Genomic DNA, 7,733 nt, shown 5'->3' with positions numbered 1-7,733 from the left:
AGAGACTCAGAACGTCTGCATCCTGTGCGCCTCGCCATAACCCTGCACTGCCCCTCAGGAGGAATCAGACTTCCCTAGGCAAAGGGGGCGCGTCAAGAAGGGAAAACAGTTCAGACAAAGGGGTGTTTAGGGTTCTCTGGGCTTAATAATGACTAGGGCAAACACTTACCTTGAACCAAGCGCTATAATAACAGCACCATGTACAGTAATTCACTTGAACCTCACAATTTTCCTCTGAGGAAATAATAATGATTTCCGTTTTACATATGAGGAAACTGAAGCATAGTAGGGTTGGTGACTCGACCAGAGTAAGGGGATTGTGAGGTGGGGGAATCAGGATTGGAACTCAGGCAGTCTAACTCCTAACATTGGATCCTGGGCCCTCAACCTACCTTCTGGCCCTTTCCTTGTGACCTCCGAGGGCAGAGCATGAGCCCCCTTCAGCAGGACCCAACCCTGTCCTGAGCCCTGCAGCATGAGGGTCCTCTTTGAACCTCTGCTTCAAGGATTCACAATAAGGAGCCATCAGAACCAGGAACCTAGCCAAACTAGAGGACAAACTATGTGTCTGTCTCATTGAGTTCAGAGAAGGGAAAGACTGTGAGATCAAAGAAGCCAGGACCCAGAAGCCACTGAAAGCTGTTGCTGGGAAACCCTATGAGCACAGCCTCAGGGCTTCAAGTTTAAAGATCTTTGAACAAATTCCAGCAATGTCAGCCAGGAGTTTGAAACACATCATGGGTCATAAATTCAAATGCCTACAAAGGCCAGAAAGATAATGAAAGTCAGGAAAATGAGTCAAGGGACCAGACTGGCAAACCTTCCCCATCTAAAAGAGACACTGCCTCTCAGCTCCTGCTCACCATATCCTCAGGCACCTGCTGTCTCTAGTCCTCTAGTTGGGTGATGTAGGCTAAGTCAATTAACAGTCTCAGTTTCTCAGTCTGTATAATGGGAAGAAAAATTTGGCTTTATCTCACAGGGTGAAGTTTTATGGCAATTAAACACGTTTTTGTGTATAGAAAATATTTTGTGAGCTGTCACGTACTCTATAAAGTGGAGGGGGAATGAAGAGGAGGTTGACTGAACATCTGTTGAACATCTGCTATGTAGTCTGTGGGTGCTGACAGCATTCCTCTAGGCAGGGCTTAGCAACTCTCTTATACAGAAGATGTGAATGCCTCCCCAAAAATATGCTGATTTACCCAAGGTCACAAGCTTGTGTGTAATGGAGTCAGATTTAGAATTTAGGTCTGTTCAACCTCTAAGACCAGTCTCTTGCACCAGATGTTTTGCAAAATGTTGCTTGGGTCCTACTAGTTGCATCAAGATGATTTTAGATGGAACACAAATGAACATTAAAATTAAAAAAAAAATTTTATTAAAGTATAGTTACTCACAATGTGTTAGTTTCAGCTGTACAGCAAAGTGATTCAGTCATACGTGTGTGTGTATATATATATACTTTTTCAGTTTCTTTTCCATTTAGATTATTACAAGCTATTGAATATAGTTCCCCATGCTATACAGTAGGTCCTTGTTGTTTATCTATTTTATATATAGTAGTGTGCATATGTTAATCCCAAACTCCTAATTTATCCCTTCTCACCACCCCTTTCCCCTTTGGTAACCATTGTTTGTTTTCTATGTCTGTGAGTCTCTTTCTGGTTTGTATATAAGTTCACTTGTATCATTTTTGAGATTCCATATATAAATGATATATATCTGTCTTTCTCTTTCCGACTTAACTTCACCTAGTATGATAATCTCCAGGTCCACCCATGTTGCTGCAAATGGCAATATTTCATTCATTTTTATGACTGAGTAATAATATTCCATTTTATATATATATATATATATATATATATATATATATATATATACACACACATATACACCACATCATCTTAAAGCAATCGTCTGTCAATGGACATTTGGGTTGCTTCCATGTCTTGGCTGTTGTAAATAGTGCTGCTGTGAACACTGGGGTGCATGTATCTTTTTCAGTTGGAGTTTTCTCTGGATATATGCCCAGGAGTGGGATTGCTGATCATATTTTTAGTTTTTTAAGGAACCTCCATACTGTTCTCCATAGTGGCTGCACTAATTTACATTCCCACCAATAGTGTAGGAGGGTTCTCTTTTCCCCATACCCTCTCCAGCACTTATATTTGTAGACTTCTGATGATAGCCCTTCTGACTAGTGTGAGGCAATACCTCATTGTGGTTTTGATTTGCATTTCTTTGATGATTAAAGACATTGAGCATCTTTTCATGTGCCTGTTGGCCTGTATGTATTCTTTGGAGAAATGTCTATTTAGGTCTTCTGCCCATTTTTTGATTGAGTTGTTTGCTTTTTTGATATTAAGCTGATATTTTTTGTATGAGCTGTTTGCATATTTTGGAATTAACTACAGGAGGCTGTTTAAATTGTAATTAATTAAAATGACCTGAAATTAAAGTTCAATTCCTCAGCTGCACTAGCCACATTCCAAGTGCTCAAGAGCCACAGATGCCTAGGGGTCACTGTATGAGCACAGATGTAGAACATTTCCACCATCACAGAAAGTCATAGGACAGTGCTAATCTATAACCTAGGCCAAGTCAGTAATATCTCTAATCTGGATGACTCTAACAGCCTCTTAATTGTTGTTCTGACTATTTCTACTACTCTTCCCTTCTAATCCATTCTCCCTACAGAAGCCAGAGTTAACTTTTAATCAGAAATCAGATCTTGTTATTCTCTTGTTTCATCCTTCAGTGGCTTTTTATTGCACTTTGAACAAAATCCAAACTTCCTACCATGGCCTGCTGCCCTCTGTCATTACATCCCAGCCACAGTGGCCTCCTTGTTATTCTTTCCACTCTTCAAGCTCTTCTCAACCTCAGGGACCTTACACATGCTGCTTCCTCTACCTGGAAGGCCATTCACCTGGCTCTTGGCAAAGTTTCTTCTCATCTCATAGGTCTCAGTTCCAATATTATTTCTTTAGAGGACGTTTCCTAACCTCCCTGTTTCAAGAAGGTTTCTTCCAGTTATCATCGCATCACCCTACTTATTTCCTTTATTCATCCATCACAATATCTCATTATTTTACTAAAAATTAACATTTTGTGTACTTCCTATGTGCAAGGCACTGTACACAGGATTTGGCTTTATATACTTTACCTTATTTATTAATTTGCCAGTTTATTTTTTTCTTTCTTGTTTTCACCTGTTTCCCTGGCACCCAGTACTATGCCTAGCATATAGCAGACACCAGTAATTGTTAAACAAATGGATGAATTTATTGAGCATGGGCCAGCCACTGTGCTAAACACTTTATGTATATTGTCTCATTTAATTTGCACAGGGATTTTGTGAAGCAAGTATCATTATTTTCTTCCTTTTATAGATGAGAGGCTGTGCAACTTACCTAGCTCTCAGGAAGGATATGATTCTAACCCAGGTCATGTGACTCCAGAGCTCCCTGAGAAGGCACAATAGAGGGTCTAGAGGCCTGAGCACACACCAGCCTGCAGCCACCCACAGCTCACATTAGAAGCAGGGAAATTAAAAGGCTTCTTTCTTGAAGGGCTTTCTATTTCAGATCAGGCCGGAGATTCTGGGGTATGGCTGCTCAACCAGGAGACAGATTCAGAGCCTGGGTTAGGGCTCAGGATCGTGCAGGGTGGGGCAAGCTAAATGCTCCAATTCAGTGCTGAGCATCCTCAGTGGGGCTGGAGGACTGGCCTGGAGACCCCAGACAAGACCCTGAGCCAGGGGTGTACCAGATATGACCGCTGACTCTGCCACGTCTTTCTGCCTGTCTCAGATCAAGGATGAAACAAGGAAAAAAAGTAAAAAAAACAAGCTTTCCTGGCACTTCTCCTTGGGAAACATCACATGTCAGGCCTGTGACATGGAACGTGTTTGTTAGGCCAAAGGCTCCAAGCTCATTAGCGGGAATGGTGCTGAGCTGCAAGCCACCCACGCAGCTCATTTGGGAAACAGATGCTGTGCAGCATCCCTCCCGGGCCTGGGCACGCGCAGTTCCACCCTTATCAACATCAGCATGCATCTGCACTGAGGCAGGTCTGGTTGACAGCACAGCCCTGGGATTGGATTGTTGCGGGGTGTGGGGGCGGTCCCCAGAGAGGCTGCTCATAATCCTCATCGTTCTCATCATTGCCTGAATTTGGGACTTGATTCTGCTTTAGCACAGAGTTTCTCAAGCTTGAATCATTCTCTAATAAGCTTAACAACTTCCTCCATACCTATGTACCATCCATACCAGTTTTCACTTACTGCCTCTGTGAATTGGCTCATTCATCACATCACTACATTAGTCTTGTCCTAAGTGGTATTTGTGAAGTCACCAATTTGACTGCAGATTATGTTTTCCTACCATCTATTAAAGTAAATATACAACTCTTTAAAAAATGTTCATCTGAGTTCCACTTGAAATCATCTTAGTGTAACCAAGATGCAAAACTATGGGTGTCAAAAGGACACAAAAAACATCTTGAAAGAGCTCCCAGTAATCAAAACTGGAACAATTTGAACAACAAAAGAAATAATACAGTACCAGATCATAGACCAAAATATAAACTAAAATATCTGTGAGTACATACTGACATGAATAAATGATTGAATAAATTTTAAAAAATGGGGGAGAAGAGACAAATCTTCCTAACAGAAGAATTCCAAATAATTTATTCCCTCCAAGATGTGGCGCTTAATTCACCCCTTGAGTGTGGGCTATAGTTGGTGACTTGCTTTCAATGAGTAGAAAGAGAGGAAAAGCAAGTAACTTCATGGGAGAGAAACTTGGCAAACACTACCATGGCCAGGTACTCAAGGTGATAAAGTCGTATTGATCACATGTACCCCTGACATCATGAAATGGAAAGGACACTTCCCCTTTATGGTATCCTTCACTGAAACCCATGACTCCAATCTAACCATGAGAAAAACAGACAAACTTAAATTGAGAGAGATTCTACAAAATACCTAACCAGTAATCCTCAAAGCTGTCAAGGTCGTGAAAAACAAGGAAAGTCTAAGAAACTGCCCTAGCACAGAGGAGACTAACGGAACATGATGACTAAATGTAACGTAGTATCTTGGATGGGACCCTGGGACAGAAAATGGATGTTAGTGGAAAAGCTAGTGAAATCCAAATAAAGTGTAGAGTACAGTTAACAGGAAAGTACTGAGGATGGTTTCTTAGTTGTGACAAATGCACCATAGTCATGTAAGATGCAAGCTATATGGGAAACTGGAGGAGGAGTACATGGGAAGTCTCTGTGCTATGCGAAATCTCCGTACTCTGTAAATCAAAGATTTACATTTATTTTCTGTAAATATAAAGTTATTTTAAAATAATAGGTTAATTTTTTTAAAAAGAGAAGAGTTTTTTTTATATACTAGTGGTTTGGAGCATAAACTTTGAAAGCATGTAGATCTGTGTATTTGTTTCCTGTGCCTGATGTAGCAAATTACCACAAAGCTGAAAGCTTAAAACAGAAATATATCTTCTTATAGTTCTAGATGCCAGAAGTTCAACATTAGTTTTACTGGGATGAAATCAAGGTGTTGAGAGGTCTATGTTTTCTCCAAAGTCTGTAAGGAAGAATCCATCCTCAGCTCTTCCAGTTTGCGGCGCCTGCAGTCCTTGCTTTGTGGCCACATCACTCTGATCTCTGCCTCTGTGGTCACACTGTCTCCTCCTGTTTTCTGTGTGTCTGTCTGCTTCTCTCTCATAAGGGTATTTGTGATGGGATTCAGTGCCCACTTGGATAATCTTGGATTATCTTCTTACGTCAACATCCTGGACTTAATCACATCTACAAAGATCTTCTTCTCAAAAAGGTTCCAGGGATTAGGTCTCTATATCTTTGGGTGGCCATTATTGAGCCTACTACAGTCTGGCTATGTGAAAGTTAGGACTTTTGTAGTATCAATAAGCCTCCTCCAAAATCAAAAATAACAAAAACTATATAACTATTTTTAAAATGTTCATTTGCCCAGAAATAAACCCATGTACTTATGAGTAGTTAATCTATGACAAAAGAGGTAGGACTACACAATGGAGAAAAGACAGTCTCTTCAATAAGTGGCGCTGGGAAAACTGGACAACTACATGTAAAAGAATAAAATTAGAGCATTCTCTAACATCATATACAAAAATAAACTCAAGATGGATTAAAGACCTAATGTAACACCAGATACTCAAACTCCTAGAGGAAAACATAAGCAAAATACTCTTTGATATAAATTTCAGCAATATTTTTTTCAATCCATATTGTAGAGTAATGGAAATAAAAGCAAAAATAAGCAAATGGGACCTAATTAAACTTAAAAGCTTTTGCACAGCAAAGGAAACTATAAACAAAACAAAAAGACAACCTACGGAATGGGAGAAAATATTTGCAAATGATGAGACTGACAAGGGACTAATTTCTAAAATATACAAACAGCTCACACAGCTTCATAACAAAAAAATAAACAATCCAATCAAAAAATGGGCAGAAGACCTAAACAGACTTTTCTCCAAAGACAACATACAGACAGCCAAAAGGCACATGAAAAGATTCTCAATATTGCTAATTATTAGAGAAATGCAAATTAAAACTACAATGAGGTAGTAGTTTAGTAGAATATCATACTAAGTGAAGTAAGTCAGACAAAGATAAATATTGTATGATATCACTTACATGTGGAATCTAAAAAATAATACAAGTGAATCTATATACAAAACAGAAACAGACTCACAGACATAGAAAACAAACCTATGGTTACCAAATGGGAAAGTGGGGAGGGATAAATTAAGAATGTGGGATTAGCAGATACAAACTACTATACATAAAATAGATAAGCAGCAAGGATTTACTGTATAACACAACAATAGTCAGTATCCTGAAATAACCTAATAGTGAAAAATAATCTGAAAAAAACTTATGTACATATATAACTGAATCACTTTGCTGTGTATCTGAAACAAACACAACATTGTAAATCAACTATACTTCAATTTTTTTAAAAAATGGCTTCTTGTAGCTAGTGGCTATTATATCGGACAGCACAGGAAACTCGCTGTATCAAGTATATTTAGGAGGAAGATAAAACTTGTGATGGTTAGGTGATTTGGAATGAGAGAAAGAGTGGAATCAATGAAGATGCTTAGTCATTTATTTGGGGACTGGGTAGATGATACTACCATTTACTGACTTGGAGAACAGCAGGCTCCAGGGAGATATCAGGAGTTCGGTTTTGTGCAAGAGGAGTTTAAGACAGAACATTCCTGTAGAGATACCAAGTAGAACACAGGATGTGTACCTGTTTGTCATCATCATCATCTCTTGGCTCCAGGGATATAAGCCTGTTGGCTGCTTAGAAGGGAGGGAGATCGGAAAGGGAACCAGGAACTCCACATTGAGACTCCTTCTCCTTGCCTTGGTTATTGTGCCGACCACCTACCTAGCCAGCCAGCCCTTGTTTGAAACCCTGGAATGATCCATGACTTCTCTTTCCCCTCATCCCATTTCTCTCCAGGTACTGAGCCCAGTGGCTTCTTCCTTTGCAAAGCTAGAACTGCTCACCTCACCTGTGTTCTACTCCTGTAACCACTTTCATGGCATAGGCCTTGTCATTTCATTGTGGACTAGAGCCCCGTTGCCCAGAGCCCCTGGCCTTCTCACCTCCTTTCCGCTTTCTAGCAGAGGGGTCTTTCTGACTGTAGGATTTTCCT

This window comes from Camelus ferus, chromosome 19 (assembly GCF_009834535.1).
Source record: "Camelus ferus isolate YT-003-E chromosome 19, BCGSAC_Cfer_1.0, whole genome shotgun sequence".
Lineage (NCBI taxonomy): Eukaryota > Metazoa > Chordata > Mammalia > Artiodactyla > Camelidae > Camelus > Camelus ferus.
Note: the sequence above shows the minus strand (reverse complement) of the source record.